Here is a 23,217-nt window from a genome sequence, read left to right on the forward strand (position 1 = left end):
CATAACTGTTTATAAGTCTAGTTTAACACTCAAAATAAATCTATGTCATTGTTTGAAAGCATTTAACAGGTGTCTGCTAATTCTGTTTGTTGGGGGCTTGCCATGTGCACTAAATTACCTCATTTGAGCCTCACATCTTCATAGGCTTGGCCTCCTCCTGTGTCCATTAGCAGAGGAGGCAATCTGGGCCTAGAAAGAAGTGGGTGACTTCTCTAAAGCTGCAAGACTGGTAAGTGACAGGACCCACATTTGTGCTTTCCTGAGCTTTCCTGGCTCCTCATCACTGCCCACTTTTTCCTCCCAGCCATCCTTCTGCTGGGGACACAACTGAGGGAAAGCATGTCATTGCCAGAGGCTAATGAACTCTAGCAATGTAGGAATACGTGAGTGCTGTTATGGCTCAGAGAATGGAGGGTAGTGACATAAAAACCCCAAACCAAATGAGGGAGTTCAAGGACGACTCTTCCAACAAGTCATGGGGACTTCTTGGAAGAAGGGGATTTCAAGAGCCACTTGAGTTACAGAAGACGAATTTAGTGGTAAATAGGAGATGGAGAGGCATGACCTCAGTCAGAAGAAAGTTAGAGATAGACCAGGCTTTGGAGCAAGTTTCACAGAGGCAGCTGAGGAAGAGAATAGAGATGCTCCTAGGTACTCTCATTTTCAGATAGCATTTTACTTTTAGCACATCTATGTCTATGTGGGTCAGCATCACCTCATGTGAGTTAGCTACTTTGGCTAAAGGACTACTAGAAATAATTTGGTTTTACTAAGACTTTCTATATCAGTGTACTATGAAAGTGGCATGTTCTAGAAATGATTTGGGCTTTGCAAAACAAGCATCATTGCTGTAGGCCCTGCTCACTGACTCATCCCCCTCTGTCTGTCAGCCTTGCATGCAGCTCTTAGAGAATGGATAGAAAAGGTTACATTTTAATTCTAGTTTTAGTACAAGTTATTGGTATTTGTTTCTGTTTTGAACACGTGTTGTGAGATATTCTGCTGTTAGGTGTATAAAAGTACTGTAATGTGTTTTCCAAAAAGTTATAAATTTCAACTAGCTTTTAAATTCAAGATTAGGTTTCTAAAACAATCAGCATAATTTTATTAACATAACTAGATGTCAAATATATTTATATACTTAAAATAATTATACACAATTATAGACTGAGACTTACATACATTTTTGTCAGTAAGTGTTGTACTTTTGTAAAGATTTTTGTATGGATTTGTCATCTGGCCTGAAAATCAGAAGGAGATATTGAATATTTGATATTGGTCCTTAGATAGAGAAGCGGCTGCACTGATTTTCACTCTAACTGCTGGTTGCATATTGTTATACATGAGGGTATCATGTATTCTGTGTGCAGATCTTGTCTTGTTTCTGTTCATCATTCTTTTTTTTTTAAGTTTTAAAGGGAAATCTTTTTATACCTGGTGGGGTTGTACGTACATAATGCTAAATACTCTATGAACAGGATCTGAGTCTTTGGGTTATCTGTTCTCAGTTTGGCCAATAAAACCAGAAGGAAGTTGAAGCTACCTTCCTTCTGCTCATGAAACCCTAGTCAAGGCAAGTACTTGAGCCAGTACTGTCTGTATCCTTTTAGCCATGGCTGGCTTTATTGTTGCTATTGTTCAGATTGTTCTTATTACCTCTTCACATTTTCAAAACAATATTTCTGTCCCATCTGCCTACAAACCCACTAACCAGACATGAATCCTTGAGAACCAAGACTGCTACCTGAGCCCTAACTGCCAAAAAGGTCCCTAGATCTGTCTCATTGTGGAGCTAGGAGGAAAACCAGGGACAAATGGAGTCATGGTATCACAAGGATGAGAATACAGTGAGAAGGAGAAGACTATGAGCAAAGTCAAAGGGTATAGATGTCAAAGGGTGAAGGCTAAACTTGGCATTTAGAAAATTATAAATGACTAGGTTGAGAGTAATGAAGAAGGAACCAGAGACACATACTGCTGTGGACTCATTCCTTTAACTCATGGTAGGAGCTCTTAGGAGAGTTACTTTTCCTTGAGTATCAGAGTATCCTGGCCTCCAGGACAGAAGTGAAACTCCTGCTTAGGTGTCTTTCCTCGGCTTCACTTCTTAGGTTCTCTTCTGTGGGTGTCTGATTACTTCCTGCTGTTCCTGATTCTTTTCTGTTAGAATGGTACAAATATAAATGTTCATACCCAGCCCTCTAGTGATTCTCAATCTAGCTATTGGGCTCCTGGAACCAGGCCTCCCTCACTTACTAGGTATAAATGTCCAATTGCCTTGGAGTTGTTTTCTGTGCCACTATGTTTCCCTGCCCTGTGGACTGGGTAAAGGAGTTCCATGTGCTGAAACCAGTAGCCACTGAGCCACCACCTTTTGGGGACTGGGTCTTTTATTGATTGCTACTGTTTAATTCTTTGGTTTGGGGCATGATGGTTTTCCTACAGTAGAAGAACAGAAGAATTATTTTTCTTTTTCTCTTGTTGCCCCTAGTATATGCTTCCCTTAGCCTTTTCTCGTGTCTTTTTTGGGTTTAAATCAATATTCATTGTCCAGATTATAGGATAATTCAGTGCTAAGATGGTGACAGACTATGATGCTTTCCTCACTGTTTTTTTTGTTGTTGTTGTTTTGTTTCGTATTTTCTATGTTGTTTTCATTTATCCCCAAGTTCCCTCCATCCAGAATGTGCAAATGACCTGGCAACATATTCTCACACATAGACATGTTATCAAATGCATCTTCCTGAACAACTTCACCATAGGTTGTGAGCCTGTACAAGTTCACACTGAATGCCTGCTGGGCAGCCTCACACTGGGACCTCCTGTCATCATCCTGAACCTGGAATTTACCTTGCTTCTTTTCTGTTTTGGATCAGCAACTTCTGTATCTCATGTCTTCCTCTTTCTTGGTTTGCTCCCTCACTTGGTAGAGCCTAGCCTCTGGTAACTTGCTTCAAGAAGAGTACAAGAGAAGTTAAAATCTTTAAGGCCTTGAATATCTGAAGGAAATCTTTATTGATAGCTTGGCTGGATATAGAATTCTGGGTTGGAAATCATTTTCCCTGAGTATTCAGAAGGCTTGTCCTCCAGTATCTCTGCTTCTGTCTCTCTCTGCTTGTAGAATCTCCTTTTCCTAGCTTCTGAAAGTTCACAATATTGCTCTGAATGTGATGCCCTTTTGTTCCTAGTGGTAAGTCAAATGTCTTTATATTCTGGGAGATTTTCCTGACTTATTTCTTTGAATCCCCTTTGGTCCTCTTTCCCCTTTATTCTTAATATTTGGACTTCCTGTCCTGGTCCTTTGATTTAAAAAAACTTTTTCCTTTTTGTTTTCTCTTTGTCTTTATTCTACTTTTTGAGAAATTTCCTCACAGTTACCATTCAGTCTTTCAATTGAAAGAATTTTTGCTAGTTTTTTTTTAACTTAGGAAAGTTTTAATTCTCTTAATATTCCTCTTTTAGAGTTCTATTCATTTCTTAGTTCTCTGGGAATAGTAATAACACTCTGTTGGAGTTTTGTTTTTCTTTTTGCATAGTATCCAGATTGCTTTATTCTTCTTTCTGTGCCTTGGAATGGACATCATAGGTTCTCTTCATATTTATGGTGAGCTTTGGATATGTATCATATTTAACAGTAGAGACTCCAAGCTGACTGCTTATGAGCTCCTGCAATGGGCGGGGCTCACTTCAGCCAGGGAGATGCTTCAGCCAGGGAGGGATGGGCCTTTTCAGTAGGGAATCCCCATTATATTTTTAGTTCATTTATCTGGGGCTGGTCAGATACCCAAGGAAGGTTCTTCCAATCTCTTGCCAAGAAGGCGTAGCAGCTGTCAGCACTCTGGAGCAAGAGAGAAAGAAGGCTTGGAGGTCAGTTTGGGCAGGCAATACACTAGCTCTCAGCTATATCAGAATATTTGAAGACATTCACCTTCTTCAAGAATAAAGCTTTAGCTTCTAGAGGGCAGGAAGGTCAAGGGCAACTGCCCAACTATGTAGGGAAGAGGAGTCCTGGGACTCCTGGCTGTTTCTTGAACACCTTCAGTTTGATATTTGATTTTTAACCCCAACTTTATACTGTCACCTCTAGAGGTTCCCATACAACAAATTGAGCTTTTCAGGATTTCACAATGGGAACTTCAAATTTTGCATCCTTTTTTTTTTTTTTTAATTTTTGTGCTGGGGGTACATTATGTCATTTACAAAAGTTCTTACAATGTATCAAATATATCATAGTTGAATTCACCCCCTCCATCATTTTCCTTTATTCTCCCTTTTCCCCATTCCTGGAATAGTTTCAGTAGGTATCATTTTCCATTTACATACATGTGTGCATAGTATTTATGCCATAGTCACCCTCATATACTCTTTTCCCACATCCTTTCCCTTCCTTCTGGTACTAACCCCCCAGACAGGACCTGTTCTGCCCTCCTGTTCTCCCAGTTTGTTAAAAAAAAAAAAAAAAAGATGTTTTTGTTTGTTTAAGATAGCTGTGCAAGGAGTTTCCTTGTGACATTTCCATGTATATATGTATTATTACCCAAAGTGGTTCATCTGCTCTAATTTTCTCCTTCTACCTTAGTCCCCTTCTTACGGTGATTTCAGTAGGTTTAAAAATCCTATATTAATTCTTGTACAGCGATTACATCAACCATATTCATCTTCTTAACTTCCTTCTTTTACCCTCCTTCTCTTGTATGTGATCTCCCCTTAATGTGACCTGTTTTTCATAATATTGCTTGTATTTGATCTACATTCCACATATGAGAGAAAATATGCAGTCGTTGACTTTCTGAACCTGGCTAACTTCACTTAAGTTGATGTTCTCCAGTTCCATTGATTTACCTGCAAATAACAAAATTTCATTCTTCTTTATGGCTGAATAAACTTCTATTGTATATAAATACACATTTTCATAATCCACTCATCAGTAGTGGGGCATCTTGACTATTTCCATAGCTTAGCCATTGTGAATAACGCTGTGGTAAACATGCATGTGCAGGTGACTTTGTTGTAAGCTGACGCACATTCCTTCAGGTACATCCCTAGGAGTGGAATTGCTAAATCACATGGCAGTTCTATTTTTAGTTTTTTAGGAGCCTCTGTACTGTTTTCCATAGTGGTTATACTAATTTACATTCCCATCAGCATTGTATGAGGGTTCCTTTTCCCCCACATCCTCACCAACATTTGTTGTTTGTGTTCTTGATGATAGCCATTCTAATAGGAGTGAGGTGGAATCTTAATGTGGTTTTGATTTGCATTTCCTTTATGGCCAGGGATGTTGAGCTTTTCTTCATGTGGTTTTTGGCATTTGCACTTCTTCTTTGAAAAGGTTCTGTTCAGTTCATTTGCCCATTTCTTCATTAGGTCATTGATTTGGGGGGAATTTAGTTTTTTGAGCTCCCTGTATATTCTGGATATTAATCCCTTGTCAGATATATGACTGGCAAAGATTTTCTCCCATTCTGTGGGCAACATTTTCAATTTGGTGACCATTTCTTTTGTTGTACAGAAGTTTTTTAATTTCAGTTTAGGATCTAACTTGTCTAGATCTGTTGAATCCATTTCTACTCATTCAGCAAGTTGATAGCTTTCAGACACTTCTAGATCTTATTTCGTCTCCTAATCTCCTTTTCTTTGTGGGTTAATACCTATTATATATACCTAACTGTATTAACTGTGTGTATAAAAGTTACATGCAGTATATCTGTATGCATAGATGTATATTCAGTATATATACTTTGCATATTTATATATCCATATATATACACATACATATATATATGTACACACAGTGTGTACACACATGCACACACACACACATACACACCCTGTACTGTCTTTTTTATAGAGTTGGTAGAACTAAGGTTAATGTATAGTTTTTAATCTGCTATCATAACTGAAAGTTCAGGTTAAATTTTTTATTCAAGCCTAACACTGAAGTGTTAATATGTACATGATCTTCTTCAACTTTGTCCTAAGATATGATGATTATTTACTTTAGTATTTAAAAATTGGGAGAAGTTTTTTGGCCAAGCATAGTGGTACATGCCTGTATTCCCAGCTACTCTGGAGGCAGAAATTGGGAGGATCATGGTTTGAGGCCAGCCTGGGCAAAAAGTTAGTAAAACCCCATTTCAACCAATAACTGTACATGGTTGTATGAACCTGTGATCTAATCTATACAGAAAGTATAAATAGGATGATTGTGGTCCAGTCCAACTTGGGCAAAAATGGGCAAACCCCTCCCAAAAAATAACTAAGACAAAAAAAGAGCTGGGGATGTGACTCTAGGATGTGACTAGGATCTGCCTAGCAAGCAGGAGGTCCTGAGTTCAGCCCCCAGTACCACCAAAACAAAACAAAAAAATGAAGAAGTATTAATAGAGGACGGACATGGGCCATGAATTCTTATGAACTCACTCTCTATCCCCGATTGCCAAAGGTACCAAATTGGGTTTCTCTCACAGGAAATAATCTTTTATGACATAATTAGAAATAAGGCCTAGAATATACCAGTGAAGTATTCTTCACCAAAGTCAAACTTCAGTTTTTAGACCTACTTAACAATTTGTAGGAAATAGAAACAACATACTAGTTGTCAATATTGCAGGAAACTGTAAAGCAGACATTCCACATTTCTATAAGAAAGAAATTTAAGGGAGAATTATGAAGAGAATGAAAAAGAACAAGGCTAGAAAACATCCAGTATCTATCAACCAACGATGTATACAATGCAATTTGAATCCTGAATCAAACCAAGAAATTCTTTTTTAATAATTAGAAAACATCAAACACTATTTAAGCAATATTGTTGATAGTAATGAATTATTGTTAATATTTTGGGCATTATAATATTTGGGGTATTATAATGGTATGTGATTTATTTTTAAGTCATATTTTAACCCTTTGTAAGTGACATGATAACATATCATGTAGGATGTCAGTATACAGCTGCAGTAACCAAGGCAGTATAGCAGTACCATTGATTAACTAATTAATCATTAAGTGGAACTCAATAGAAAACCCAGAAGTAGGCACACAGAAACACTGTCAGATGATCTTTGACAGTGGGGGAAAGGTAATCTTTTAAACAAATGGTGCTGGAACAACTGGATGTCTACATGCAAAAAAGTAAATCTAAACACAGACCTTTCGCCTTTCACAAGAGTTAACTCAAAATGGATCATAGATCTAAATGAAACACACATACACACAAGCGAAAATGTAAAACACGTGGAAAATAACAGGAAAATGTAAATGACCTTTTGTTTAGGAGATGAGTTTTTAGATAAAAATTACTTACAATCACCAAAACTTGCAAACAAACAGGATGTCCTTCAACTAATGAAGTGTGGTACATCCAGACAAGGGAGTATTATTATTCAACACTGAAAAGAAGCACATATCAAGCTTGGAAAAGACATAAAGGAAAATTTAATTCATATTGCTAAATGACAAGCCAATATGGAAAGGCTATATACTATATGATTCCAACACTATGGCATTCTTAAAGGAAAAATTATGGAGACAGTAAGAAAAGCAAGGGAGAAAGAGATGAATAGGCACAGCACAAGACTTTTTAACACCGTGAAACTGTTGTGTATAGTATCACAATGGTGGATACTTGTCATGGTACACTTGTCAAAACCCATAGAAAGTACAATTCCCAGAGGGGGCCTTGTGGACCTTGAGTGTGGATGATAAGGAGGCACCAGTGGAGATTCATCAGTTGTAAAACATGGTGGGGGAATGTTTATTTTGGGTGGGGGGCATGCATTTGTGAGGCAAAGTGTATATGGGAACTCTGTACTTCCCACCCAGTTTTGCTGTAAACCTAAAATGTCTTGAAAAAATAAAGTACTGGGAAAAGAATATAGTATTCTGAATTCCACATCTGTAGATTCAACCACCCACAAACTGAGAATATTCAAAAAGAAAACTCCAGAAAGTTCCAAAAAGCGAAACTCAGGTTTACCATGCACCAAGAACCACAGTGACTCCACACAAGCTAAGAAAGGTATAGGGATACCCTGCTGCAGCCTCTCACCATTTTATAGCTTCTCTGTCTCTCCAACACTTGTTTGTGCATCATTCACCTCAGCTATTGCTGGTGTCCTACATAGTTAAGCCTACAATGACTGCACCTGAACTTAACATGTACAAAACTTTTTCTTGTCATCATTCCTGAACATGTTATATAGTGCTAACATGGTGTTAGGTATTACAAGGAATCCAGAGATGATTAGAATTTATGGGATGGTGTATATAGGTGCTATGCAAATTCTTCACAATCTTATGTAAGAAAGTTGAGGAGCTTCTGTCAATGTTGGTATTCTCAAGGGGTCCTGGAACTGATCTCCCCAGAGATCCTGAGGGCCAACTGTACATTTATATGCCATAATCTTTCAACTTGTTATAAAGACATGATAAGATTTCTGGTATTTGCTTCAAAAAGTTCAGGAGGAGCTGATGAGAGGACAGAGTAGGACATAGATTAAACTGAGTATGATATAGACCAGATGAGTGGACCTGAGTTGATCACCGTTGAGTCCAAGTTACAGGTACTTTATCATACTGTTCTTTTCTCTCCACTTTTGGATGTTTGAAATTTCCCATATGAAAATTCTTGAAAAAGCTAATGACTGAGTAGCCCAGCTCACTTGCACTAAAGTATAGTCAAACAGAGCAGCAAGCTTAATATAAAATACTTCATTGAGACCGCAGCCACCAGAGAGGAGCTGGAGCAGGACGGTGGTCGGGCCTCGCGCACCTGGACGCTTTGGCCTCCCGCGGGTTCCCTGGACGCTGCCGTGTCCTGCGCAGGAGGGAGCGGCAGCAGCAGAGGCGGAGGCCCCAGCGCATCGCTCTCTCCCACTGCCTGAGCCAGGGGAGGCCAGGCTGCCTGGGGGCTGGAGGTGGTCCGCTGCCCAAGAATGGGAATTCTCTTCACCAGGATATGGAGACTGTTCAATCACCAGATGCACAAAGTTATCACCGTTGGGTTGGATAATGAAGGGAAAACGACCATCCTTCACCAATTTTCCGTGAATGAAGTTATACATACATCTGCTACAGTAGGAAGTGATGTAGAAGAGATAGTGATTAATTATACACATTTTCTAATGTGGAATATCGGTGGCCAAGAATCTCTTCGTTCTTCCTGGAACACTTACTATATTACTATATTAAAAGAGTTTGTAATAGTTGTGGACAGTACAGACACAGAATTTCTGTAACTAGAAAAGAACTCTATAAAATAGCACACGAGGACCTAAGGAAAGCTGGATGGCTTATTTTTCCTAATAAGGTGTTAAAAAACGCATGACTGTAGCAGAAATCCCCCAGTTTTTGAAGCTAACTTCTATTAAAGATCACCAGGGGCATATCCAGGCATGCTGTGCTCTTACTGGAGAGGGGTTATGCCAAGGACTTGAGTGGATGATGTCACGACTGAAGATTAGATGATCGCTACTGAACTCTTGTCATAGACTTTGTGTAAACGAAGTGCTGGACTTTACCTGAAAGCTGCAAAAATTAATGGTTTAGATACGTTTATAATAAACCGATTTAAACTTTTTCTATAAGAAGAAAAATTAAGACCACTTATTTGAAAACAAAGATGAAGTGTGACCTTACAATTTGCTTTCCATTAGCTCCTTCCAAAGTACCTTATTAAAGCTGTGATTGACGTTTTCCTCATAATGAACCCTCTCAGGATGTTGTATAGCCTGTGGTAAGTACAAAGGGAGAGGAAGACATTTTGAATTTAAGAGCTTTATTATCAGTGTAACCCTCCCTGGTTGAATGTTGTTCTCTTCTTGTTCCATTAAATCAAAATACAAATCAGCACAGATACTATTTCCAATTTGTTAAATGTAATATCACTTATAAAAAGTATTTTGCTTAGGGTTGTGTATGTATTGTGTATATACTTCACATTCAGGTTAATGGCTTTGATTTGTGTTCTAAAGAAAAAGCAAATAACACAAAAATTAATACTATTCTTAGTTATTATCCTAATGAGATAAGTACTGGCAATAGTGTTAAATGTAATTTTTTACCTTCCCCTTTTGTTCTCTGTATTGTACTAACCAGGTCTCTACCCCCTAAAATCACTGAGCTGCTCTTGAAAGAGACACATGGAAATGGGTAACCCAAGTAAGTGGATTGTCAGTCAGATTCTTGGCTATTACACTACTAATGGACAGAATTGACATTGAGCAAGTATCAGATTATTCCTTTTGCTGGTCTTATGTGATTAAAACTATGAAGTGATTTCATCTTAATTGAAAACTGTTGTGTATAACAAATATGCCCAGAAAGGTAGCATTCTACAAATACTAATAAATAGTTTGACTACAGTTTTTTTAAATTATATGTCAAGTATTTAAAGTGAATTTGAGAGTATTTTCCATGCAACATTGATAATTTCTTAATTTGCAAATTTCTTATTTTAGGAGTTGAATAGTTTGAGATTTTTTTTGTTTCCTTAAGAATTCTTATATCTTTCACTACACAGGTACACAGGTGCATTGTTAAACAATTACACAGTGCAAGTGTTTTTTGAATGCTTATAAGAATTTGGTTGAAAATCAATTGACATATACTACTTGTACTGAGAAATAAGTTGACCCAAAAACACCTTTTATGTTTGCTTAGGGTATTTTAATTTAAATACCTAAAAGTTGAAGTTGTTCCTGGCATAACTAGAAATGAAATGATCCTAACTGTGTTAAAGCATATTCTGGGGTACTCTATTTATATATCTTTCATGCCTTGAAAAGTTGAAGGCTAATCCAAATTGACATATTTTAGAATACTCAAGAAAAGAAATAACTACTTTTAATACCAACCTTTTAAATTTCATGAAGATCTTGATAAAGAATAATAATAGTACATACTAAGCATTGATGGAACTTTGAAAATTCTTTGTATAAGATATAAAATACTCAGCATCTATATCCGAGTCAGGCATGAGAGATCAGTGTTATATTGGATGTTTTGTGTTTTTTTTATCTGTGTTATAATTTTCCAAATGCAGATATGATATTTGTCAACATGTTTTTACAAAAGTAAATCCTAACTTACTAAGCTTTGTTCATATATTCTCATACTTTTTCAAATCACTGTAAGATATTACTTGAATATTAAAAATTCCCTTTAAAACTCAAAAAAAAAAAAACTTCATTGACTGGAAAAAGTTGACTGGAGAGTCAGTGGCCACTAGACATTGGCAGGAGGCAGAAGGATGTGTAAGTAGGAACTGTTTGTCTGCATGTCCTGCTGGACCTGAACAGATGTGGACTGAGGGATGTTAGTTAGTTAGATTACTTTATGAGAATTCATGTCTGTGGTCGCCTGTTCCTCAGCATAAGCATGGAAGATGCTACCATGACAACGGGTATATGTCCTAGCAGATGAAATATTTATTCCCTTCCATATTATTGTTGATAAATTGAACTATCCGAAAAGATATCTCTGTAATAGAGGTAGTTTCACATAGGAAAAAGTTATTTCTGTTAATTATACATACTAGGAGCATGGGTTTTATTCATTTGTTTGTTTATATTTGCCTGCTGGGGATCAAATGCAGGGCCTCATGCATTCTAGACAAGAATTCTACAACTCAGTTATATCTCCAACCCTACATAAGTGTTTTAAAGAATGAGTACTGCCAGAGTAAAGCTTAATAATTCAAAAGGAACTGAGTTCTAATTCTTCTCTTTGCTGGGCAAAATCCCATCACACTGACACTCTGCAGAAATTGACCATGAAGTCTTCCTATAATGCATGAAACAACTATCTGAAACCTAGGCAGTGAACAGAATGGGCGTAGCCCACACTAACACTAATCCAGGTGTATAGAGGGATTTCCTGTTTTTTTATGGGTTTTAGTCTAGCACTAAGTATAGTTGGCACAGTGCTAAGTGTGGCAGGGGTACCAGTGAAAATTGTCATCTTTCTGCTCTCAGCAACCAAAAGATTATATCCAGCAAATTGCAGCTACTGGAGCAAGGGGGAGAATTTTGGAAAAGAAAAAACTCAAATTTCATCTAAGTGTTGTTGGTGACTTATGAACAGTACCTGCATGAAGCAGACCATTTCTCCTGAAGATAAGGATTGTAACTGAGATGAAACTGTGATGCAAGAAATTGTTCAAATCCAAGCACAATAACTGCCTGATAAATCCAAAGCAAATAAGACCTAAATTATCCACAATTTATTATTCACAATGTCAAAGATAAAATCAAAAATTTCCTGACATGACAACAACAAAAGGAACACATTTTCAAGAGAATTAGAAAATCGACTGAGACCACAAGATGTTCCCGAAGTTGGAATTATCAGACAAGGAATTTAATGCACCTATTGTAACTATTCACAAATAAATAAATAAATTAACAGGAAGTTTCAGCAGAAAAGTAGAAACAAGAAGACAATGGAAAGTTTAGAATTGCAAAATACAGTTTCTGAAGTGAAAACCTATTTTACTGGATGGGCTTAAATAGTGCAATGACAATGACTGGTGAAAGAATAAATGAACTTGAAGATAGATCAGTGGGTGTCATCTAGTGTGGAAAGAGAAAGGTGTGGGGAAGATTGAGCTTGTATAGGGACCTGTTAAATGAACTTAAATAACCTAACATGTGGTGTGTAACAGAGCAGACAGAATGAGGGCAGAAAAAAACTTAAAGTAGTGGATATCTTCTCAAATTTATTGAAAGACACAATTTTACAGATTCAAGGATGCTCAGTGCACCGCAAAAAGGATGAACACAACGAATACCACCCCGAGGCAATTACCAAAATAAAAAAAAAATCTTAACTGTAGAAAAAACACCATAATACATTCAGGGGAACAACTTGCAATTTAACTTCTGACTTTACATCAGAATGAATGAGATCATTATCTTTAAACTGATAGAAAGAAAAAGCTGTCAACCCAGAATTCTTTATCAAGTGAAAATATTCTTCCAGCAAATAGAGATGTTTTCAGATAAAAGAAAACTAAGAGAATTTGTTGCCATTAGGCATGCAGAATGCTAAAGGAAGTTCTTCAAACTCAGATGAAATGATAGAAACTCAGATCTTCAAAGAGCATCAGAGAGGGTAAATGGATAGATAAATATGCACTTTTGTCTTTTCAAATACTTATAATATATGACTTTATATCAGATATTATAGTGTCATTTAGTTTTAAAGCATATGGAAATGTCACTTAAGAGAAATGGACCTGTATGGTTTCCAGATTTCTACATTTCACATGAAGTAGTAATATATTAACTTCATATGGACTTAAAAATTAAGGACATATATTGAAATCCCCAGAACAGTCTCTAAAACAATAATGCAGAGAGTTGTAACTAAAATGCCAATGGGGAAATTCTAATTGAATCTTTACAATATCCATATAATTCTTAAAAGGTGTTAAAGGAAAAATAGAAAACAGAATGAATAGAAAACAAGTAATAGAATTTTATACTGAAACATAACCATGGCAATAATTTCATTAAGCACTTATATGTTAAACAGTTCAATTAAAAGACAGAGATTATTAGAACAGATCAAAAAGCATGACCCAACTATATGCTGTAGATGAGAGATGAACTTATGTTTTAAAGCACACATAGGTTGAAAGTAACTGGATGGGTAAAAAAAAGAAAACCACCATGCAAGCAGTAAACATAAAGACAGTTGGAATGGCTATATTAATATGAGATAAAGTAAGTTGTAATGCAAATAGTGTAACATACGTAAGGACTTTTTATAAAGTGGTCAATCACAAAGATACAGCAGTCATAAACATGTCTGGCCTAATCATACAGCATATAGTGTACATGAGGCAAAAATTAACAAAATTCATGGAAGAAACAGGCAGTTCCATCACTCATATTTAGAAGAGTTTTATGCTCCTGTCTTGGCAACTGATAGAACAACTTAGGCACAAAAAAATGTGCAAAGATAGAAAATCTGAATAATGATTGATATTTACAACACTATATTCAGCAGATGAGAAATGTGCATTTTTAAAGTCACACGATGCATTTATCAGGATAAATCTGGTAAATTTCATACTATGCCATAAAATAAATCTCACAAAATTAAATATTTTGAAATCATACAGTTTGGTCTCTGACTACAGACAGTGAAATTAGAAATTAATGACAGTAAAATAGCTAGAGAAATCCGAATATTTTGCAACTAAACAACACACTTCTAAATAATAACTTACAGGAGCTACAGGTATAGCTCAGTGCTATAGGATGCTTGCCTAGCATCTGTGAGGCCCTGGGTTCGATAAATAAAGAGGATAAATCAGAAATCAAAGAGCAAAACACCAGAGAAATTAGAAAATATTGAATTGAATGAAAAGCAAAATAAAACATATCAAAATTGGAGGGATGAAGCTAATGGATTATTAGAGGGAAATTTATGCTTATGTTAGAAAAGAAAACATCCACAATCAGTGGTCTGAAGTTCCATCATAAGAAATCAATAAACAAGAGCAAATTAAACCCATCCTAATTAAGCAGAGTGAAGGAAATAACAAAGGTAAGCACAAAAGTCAATGAAATAGAAAACATACGCAATAAAAGAAAATGGAATCGAAAGGCACTGAGCTGTTTTCTCCCATCAGCTCTATGACCACATTGGCCAAGGTCCCAGGGCCTCTCAATTCAGTTGGGCAGTTGGGCTAGGGTGGTGCACACAGTTCAAGTTGGTTCTTGTGGAAGCGGAAGAGCCATAATCACTGAAGTTGCTTCATAAATACGGTGAACAAATAAAGACTCAGAAAACATCACTTCCCCAAGTATCTATTTTCTATAATCTACAACACTGATCAATTTGTTTTAACAGTCGAAGTAAGATATACAGTTGACCTGCCTTATTCACAGATTTGTTACACACAGTTTTGACCAAGTGCAGTAAAAAAAAAAGTGAGTGCATATTATGGAGCTCAGTTGATGCAGAGAATGCTATCAGTCCTGCGTTAAAGTACTGAATTCTGTGCATCCTAAGCATTTGCGGTTTTTCCATAAAACCACATACCCACACATACCAAGGTTCTACTATGTACCATAGGCATAGACATGACTACAAAAACAAAGTTCTGTGTCAAGCAAAGGTGAACAAGTGCAGGTAGGTAGACTGTAAACCAGAGGACACAGGTCCCAAGCTTTATTTCTGCTTCACTTGCTCCCAAGACCCTTGGAAAATCATCTTTATTCTGTTGGTCAGTTTTCCTGTTTGAGTTTTCTGTGTTATTTTGAAGATTCAGTCAGACAACTCAGCAAAGCCAAACTGTTTTCTATCACAAAATAAGCCGGCTACAAAGGAGCAGCCTTGACTTGCCCCTTAACTCTTGTTAATTTAGTTTTCTAAAAATTACTTTAATTCTTAAAATGATGGTTTACAATATGGCTTTAACATTCAGGAGGATGCATATCATGAAAATCCTAGACTTAGAGAATGAATAATACCCCTTTTACGTACGGTGGAACATAGTATTGAAGTATGCGTCTCAACATTCTGAGATCCCCAGCAGCCATCAAGGAGACCTTTTGAGCCTGATGATCATCCTGGCCCCAGACTACCTGGTGAATTCAATTAGGAGGCTTGGGATAGAACAGGATGCAACAAGAATAATTATCAGGAAGGGAAGTCAATTGGAACTGGAACAGCTCCAATTTGCTGATATTCCACACTTCTAGACATGTCAACATTAATTTATATTTTTGGCAAAAGCACCACAGAAGTGATACTTAACTTGAGTTTAATCACAAAAGAAACATTAAGCAAACACAATTGAGGGACATTCTACAAAGTATTTGATGAGAACTGTCAAGGTTACAAAAGAAAAAGACTTGAGAAATAGTTTTGGAGAGCTGGATTGGGGATAATGACAGTTAAATGCAATGTGTGGCCCTGGGTTGGGTCTTGAATCAGAAGAAGGATATTGATGAGACAATCAATAGTTTGAATAAGATTTGTAGATTAATTAATAAAAATCCTAGTTTGGATCGTCATACTGTGGTTATATGAAATAATATTTGAAGAAGTTGATGAAGAGGAGGAATATGGGAATTCTTTATACTATTTTTGAAACTTTTTTATCAGGAATTATTTTAAAAGAAAATATGTTTTAATTTGTTAAAAAGATAGACACAGCATTGAAAACCTTCAGATCAGTATATGTTGAGGAACTAAAAGAAAAGCTAAAAAGGTCAGTAACTAATATGGGGAAAGGATAATGAAATGCAAAAACAAACCAAAAAAAGCATAAATAGAAAATATACACTAAGAGGATAAAATGTCAAATTTTGTGTCCTGTCATCTCAGTACTTAGCTTTAATTTCATGAATATTTATTTCTAGGTCTGAACATACAAGGACACATAAAGACTGAAAGTAGGGTTGGGGGTGTGGCTCAAATGATAGACACCTGCCTGATAATACAAGGCCATGAGTTTAAGCCCCAACACCACCACCACCACCAAAAATAAATAACTAAATAAATAAAGATTGAAAGCAAAAGAATGTCAGCCTCCGTCTGTCCCAAATCATATACCAGGAAAATATTCATGAAATTAAAGCTAAGTACTGAGATGATAAGACACAAAAGACATTTGAAAGAAAAATGTATTTTAGGAATAAAGGTCACTGTCTAATGATAAAAGCAATAATTTGCCAAGCAGACAAAATTATTCTAAGCTGAGGTAAATTTAATAATACAACCTTAAGATATGCAATTTTAAACTTGCTGGAATTCAGAATCCATAATCATACTAGATTTGTAACACACTTCTCAGGATTGTTGGATTGGTCTAGCAAAATAATTATCAAATAGAAAGAAAATTTTAAAAGCACAATTTGTGCGCTTAATCTAACATAAATATGTATAGACCCCTACCAGCTTTAATTGCAGAGTTGACTACACACTAGCTACAAAGCAAGCTTTAAGAAATAACAAAGAATCATTCTTGAATACTCTGACCACAGTAAAATTGTACTAGGAGTTGGTAACAAGAAGTTAACTTTTTATTTTATCTTGTTGTTATATAAGTAACCCATTTTATTGTAGGCCAGAGATGTCTGAAATGGTAGCACTTCTACTGGTCTTTTAATTCCTGTGGTCTTCTGATGGCAGACTGGACTGTGCCTGCTGAAGTGGTGGTGTAGGTCCAGGCTCCACCAGCCACTGTTTTTATGCAGGAACCATAGTGCCAGGTTCCCACAGCCTGTGTCTTCATCTTGGTTTTGCCACAGAAGGAGCATGTGTACTTGACATTGTGCTGATTTCGATTTTCTTCCCTGTTTTCCTGAGGGAGGCACCCTAGCGGGTCCCATATTTACCAACGATCCTGGTGCATTTGGCCATGTCTCTGCAACCTCGGCCCCAGCCAGAGAGGAAGGGAGAGTTAACTTTTTTTTAAAAATTGTATTAGCATTTTAATAGCTGTTTATGCACACTCTTCTGTATTTACAACATTGAATGAAGAAATAAATCTAGAACTTAAAAACGAGATATTAGTCATACCACTATAACGATGAAAATCAATAATACTGCATATTATAAGAAGGTGGAGTGAACTAGAACTCTCAAATTCTGCTGGCACGAGGGAAAACTGGTCAAACTAATTTGGGAAAATGTTGGCAATATCTGTTAAAGCAGAACACTCTCATGCCTTATAACCAAGCAATTCCCACTAATAGTTATTTGTCCAACAGAAATGCAAATATATATGCAACAAAAGACATGAGAAAAATGTTCACAGCAGAACAGTACACAATAGCAAAAGAAAAAACTTGAGAAAATAACCAATAAATTATAATACGTTTGTACAATAAAATTATGGAGAAATTTAATGAATGAAATATTTCTATATTTCTATATTTCTGGATGATTGTCACAAATGTAATATGGAGTAAAATCTCAATATAAAAACATAATCATACCATATTATTACATCTGAATAATATGATTATTAGAGGTGATTAACATATACCATATGGTGGAACTTGTAAAGGTCATATTTCAGAAGGGAGTCACAGTGGAGTGGGATGCCTGAGGTGCTGGCAATGTTTGACTTACTTATTTCTGTGGTGGTTACATGATTGTGTTGGAAGTTAACTTTTTAAGTCCTGGATATGCATGTGAAAATTTCAACAGAGTTCTGAATAACACACCAATTAAAAAAGAAACTATCACAAAATTAGAAAAATCGAGAACTGAACAGTTGTAAAAATTTCTTCATCAAAATGTGGGGTGCACCTGAACATGTGTAGCTTTCATTGCTTGTACTAAAGAGGAAGCAGTATTTTACATGAGCTAGGAATCAAACTCAAAAGTTAAAAAAAAATTTAAAAACGGAATGACCACAAAAGAAAAACCAAATGAAAGAGATGATCACAAGGCTGCTGAGAAAATTTTACAGGTGAATGAGGGCAAAACCTAGTGAGGTGGATGAAAGGGAAAAGAAGAATCAACCCTGCCAGGAATGAGGAGGGAAACAATGACACACAGCTGTTTGAAATAAGCTGTCCTGTGATGAAACAGTCCCTGGTCATAGCCAGCTGAGGACCTGGACCGCAGTGTAGTAGAGTGGGAAGTGCAGGTGCCAAGTGAGGTGTACCCCCATCTCCACCACCTCTGAGACCTCCTAACAGAACAGGAAGCTTAGCTACTCCACCAGTGAGCATGCCCTACACCACTTCAGGCCTGCCAGTCACTACCCAGAGCTTAACAGACATCTTCATCATAAGGGATTCTTTTGAGAATGAGAAAATGATCATGTACATTTTTTTTAAGGTCTATTGTCCTGTGTTTGACAGAACCAAGTCACAACATGAAATCTCATTATGTGTAAGCTGATGGGTGAGATATTATCACAATGACATTTTGAATGACAAATAGATTTTGAAAATATAGACTCCTAATCAGAACCTTTGAAAAGTGGCACTGTGTGGAAAAATAGAACTGCTTGCTTCATTCCCATAATTCCTAACACACAGATGATGGTGCTGCCAGCTGAACAGGACCACAGCTGCACCCTCATCAGCCCTCCGCACAGAATTAGCATCTCCATAGACTCAGGCTGATGGAAGGGATTCAAGGAAGGAAGGGTCTGGTTACTTGCTTTTGCTTTGCTTTTCAAAGTGAAAGAGAATGATTCAGAAGTTTGGTCTAAGGAAATGGTTCTCAGATGTTACAGTACACTGGAGCCTCATGAAAGAGGCCCAGGCCTCTGGGTTCCCTTCACTCTCTCTCTTGGGCAGTTTTGAGGTGCACCACAGGTGAGGGTTTCTGCATTGGTGCTTTCTAGCTTCTGTGACATGTCAGCTAGGGTCTCCCTCAGTGCCTTGGTGACATCAAGCCCTTACTGTCTGTCAGACATTGTTCCAAGTTTTCACATGTTAGCATTTTTTTTTCTCAACAACCACGTTTTTGGGTTTATACTATCGTTCCCATTTTTCATGTGAGAAGACTGAAGTACACAGAAGTCAAATAATGTGCCCAAGGCCACAAACCCCATCTTGCTCCAGTGACTGTTCATCTCACCACCATCTGCACTGCCTTGAGGTGGCACTATGCCTGTGACAGCAAAGCTTTGCTGGCCACCCATCAAAGTAGCAATGGATCAGTCTCACAGTTCCCCAGTCAGGCCCTGGAGATGAATCACTCTTGTTCTGCTCCCAAGGGGTGCAGAGCCTTTCTGAGAGATGAAGAGAATTACCCTCATACATACTCTATGCCAAGGAGCCATTCAAGTACCAGGGAATGAAAAGGTTTGTCCTTGGCCTTCTGGTTGCTTGCCTTTGGTAAGTGTATTACCCCCCCAAAAAAATTAGGAAGGAAGCAATTTAACCAAAGAAAGCTAGGCTGACAGGAGTTGAATGAGGTTATCTTCCCCAATACCCATAACTTTCTGTTTGGTTTTGAAAAAATTGTGTGTACCACTCAGAGACCCCCTATGGCTGTGAGGACAAGAAACCCCAGTCAGATGGTAGATGTTAATGGAAGCCATGGAGAGGGATGAATGAGATCCTATCTGTCAATGACTAGAAGGAAGTGTCCAGGGATACAGAGAGATAGAGAAGCTCAGCTAATGCAAAGAGGAAGCATTGCATCACACAATACTCTTAGGAGTGTGTTCACACTTGACCATGGAACAGGTCGGTGTCCTAGATTTTTAGAGGGAAATCCTACAAGCCGACTTTTCCAACAGATGTCACTTTATTTTGAACTAATATATCGCCTAGTATTAATTAGATAGTTGCATTTAGTGAGGCATAGATGATGCATGTTTATTTACTATTATATAACAAGCTACTTATTCAGGATGCACATCAAAATACAGATAACATCACATACTAACATCTTCATCTGAAAGCAGCTCCTGCCCCACATGTCTGCACAGGTATACCTATATTTACCACGCCCCCTGCTTCTGACCATGACGTCACTTTATAGTTGAGCCCGTGGTGCTTTTCCAAGAACCTTCACATACAAGACTTTTGATTCCCTGTGTGGTGAGCAAAATTAGTATTTTTATGTCTAGATTTTACCACAGAGTTTAGTGCCTTACCTGTGATCACAGTAGCTTTTGTGAAAGGGGTGAGAGAGAACCAAGAGCAACAGAGGCTCAGTGCAAACTCCTTCCCGATAGAGTTCTCTTGTCGTGGAATGAAGTCTGACCTCGGAAGACTAGAAGAGCTTCTTCCACCCTTTTCAGGGCATCTGCTGGGAGCAGCTTCTTGCTCTCGAGCACTAAGTGAATGACCTCAGCCTATATCCAGGAAGCTTGAGGCTCTTCCCCTCAAAAGAGGGAGGCGTGTTTTCAGGGGACTGGTTTAAACTCACATCAGAACTTACATCCAAATTGATTCTGTCCTCTATTCCCAATGTTGATGGGAATGTAAATTAGTGCAGCCACTATGCAAATCAGTATGGAGGCTCTTCAAAAAACTAAACATAGACCAAACATACGATCCATTGATACCCCTCCTTGGCATACATCTGAAAAGAATGTAAGTCAGCATAGAGACAACTGCACACCCATATTTATTGCAACACTATTCACAATAGCCAAGTTATAGAAGCAACTTAACTGCTCAACAAGCATTGAATGAATGAAAAAATGTGTTACATATACACAATGGATTATTATTTAACCATAAAAAAGAATGAAATTGTGTCATTTCCAAGCACTTTTAATAAGATAAGCCTTTATCTGAGAGTGAGGTTGGTTTCCTCTTCAGAGTGATGCTCTGCTCTTCTTGTCTCCTAGCCCCACATCTCGTTCAGTGACCAGGGCACCAATCCATGGTTCCACACAGTGAGTCCTAGGCAGTGAAGTGGCTCTTCAGAATTTACAACTGAAGTTTAGGTAGAATCATCTGGCTTCATCCTTGACTATGGAGTTTAGTAAAATAATTTAAGAAGGATCTTATAACACCAAGTCCAGGTGTCAGTATTTTCTGTGTCTTTCAGAGACAAGTCTCTAAATATGCCCCAGTGGGGACGGTGAGGATCAGGTAGAGAGAAGTGTTGTTTGGTATCCAGTCTAAAACTATTCTTGCAGGTCCCAAATTTCTCCCATGGCACATCCTGTGAACGATGTCTCTCCAAGGCCTCACTGTGACTTTTGAGAGTGAAAGAAGCACTGATGCCCACTTCATGGAGGCCAGACCAGAGAAATGTACCTCCACTTCATTTCAGGAAACCTCAATGCTGTTTCAGTTGTAAGAAAATCCCATAAATACTTTCATTCAGAAAAAGTGTTTCTTTATAAAAATAGGTAATAACTCCCCTCACTAATGAAGCTCAAGTAATTCTGAATATTTTTAAAACATGAAGACACTTATTTAAGGAACACATACAAACAATGAGACATTTAGAAGTCATTAGGCATGCAAATTTCCCAGGCAAGTTCAGGGGTTTGTAAAACTCTCCACGCCTGCAACTTCTGAGTATGTGACCTTAGAACAAAATAAAAGAGTTAAAATTCCACATTCTACAACTAGGGATTTCCTAACCCTTCCTTGACTCAAAACAGAATTCATGCTTCTTTTTGGCCTGCCATGCTTTGGAAGGTCTGGATATGAAATCTGGTTCTCTGTGGCACCAGCCTTATTAACAGAATGACTTCTGTTTTACCAGAAGTGAGCTGGGTGTTCTGGAGATGTGAGTTAAAATGTTGAGTAGTGCAAATATGAGCTTAGAAGTCTGCCAAGCTGGGCTGTTCTCCCTCACCTATGACCCAGCAAAAGTGACTTCCAATGTCTCTGGACCTGATTTCTGTCCCTGTACTGGGTGGAATAGAGCCAGGTCATCACCAAAGCTCCTCAAAGCTCCAACAGTGAGCTGTACCCTTTAGTCATTTTGTGAAAAAGTTTATAAACTATAAAGTGCCCAACAACCATTGGGTCAGGTTGCTGGTCTCTCCCCACCACCCACGATGGAATCATTCTGCTGCCACTTTCACCATCAGCTAGAGGCAAGCAAAGGATGGAGCAGAGGGTACAGTGGGCGCTCTGTGCATGCCCCTGCCTACCTTCCTCTTTGCAGACCCAAGTCCCTCTGTCGCCTCCCTCCAGGCTCACGGGAGGTGCAAGTTCCATTGTCTCGACAATGTGTGCTGCATTATCCTCTGTTTTCATACAATCTTCTCACATGCTGTGAACAGCCCTGTATTAAACCATCACTGAATTTTCCAAGTTTGTGGGACCATCTTCCTGGTGGGATGCTGAAAACTCATTTCAGTTCCACCTGGGTGCCCACCTTTCTGCCACTTCCTTGTCCCTGCCCACTTCCTCTCCACACCTGTGATGACCCTCTTGACCTTCACCTGTTTTCAGGCTACATGCTCAATTTTCATCTCTATTTTCATAAACCTTCTCTCTATTGAGAAGTATAGGTTTTCGGGTGTGATTTCTCTTTAAACTCTAACCCCGGCTTTAGGTGTGCACAAATATTAGAGGCAAATCTACTACTCTAGCCACTGATGAATTTATCTGTGTCTCCTCAGCTAAATTTATGAAAAGGCTTGTGCACCTCCAGTACTCCCTCGTCACCTGCAACTGTCTTCAGTTGCACTCCCTGAACACTAATGCAGCTGTGCTGTCTAAGATTACCAGTGGCAGGCTGGGCATGGTGCTTCACACTTATAATCCCAGCACTTGGGAGGCTGAGGCAAGAGGATCAAGAGTTTGA

General features: G+C 37.9%; 2 pseudogenes; one reads left to right on the forward strand and one right to left on the reverse strand.

Annotated features, from left to right (window-relative positions):
- Positions 1-65: 65 nt before the first annotated feature.
- LOC141425713 (ADP-ribosylation factor-like protein 5A pseudogene) lies at positions 66-20,796 on the forward strand (annotated as a pseudogene).
- On the reverse strand, positions 17,080-17,382 carry LOC109684916 (large ribosomal subunit protein eL43-like; annotated as a pseudogene).
- Positions 20,797-23,217: the final 2,421 nt, after the last annotated feature.

Source organism: Castor canadensis, chromosome 8, assembly GCF_047511655.1.
Source record: "Castor canadensis chromosome 8, mCasCan1.hap1v2, whole genome shotgun sequence".
Taxonomy (NCBI): Eukaryota; Metazoa; Chordata; class Mammalia; order Rodentia; family Castoridae; genus Castor; species Castor canadensis.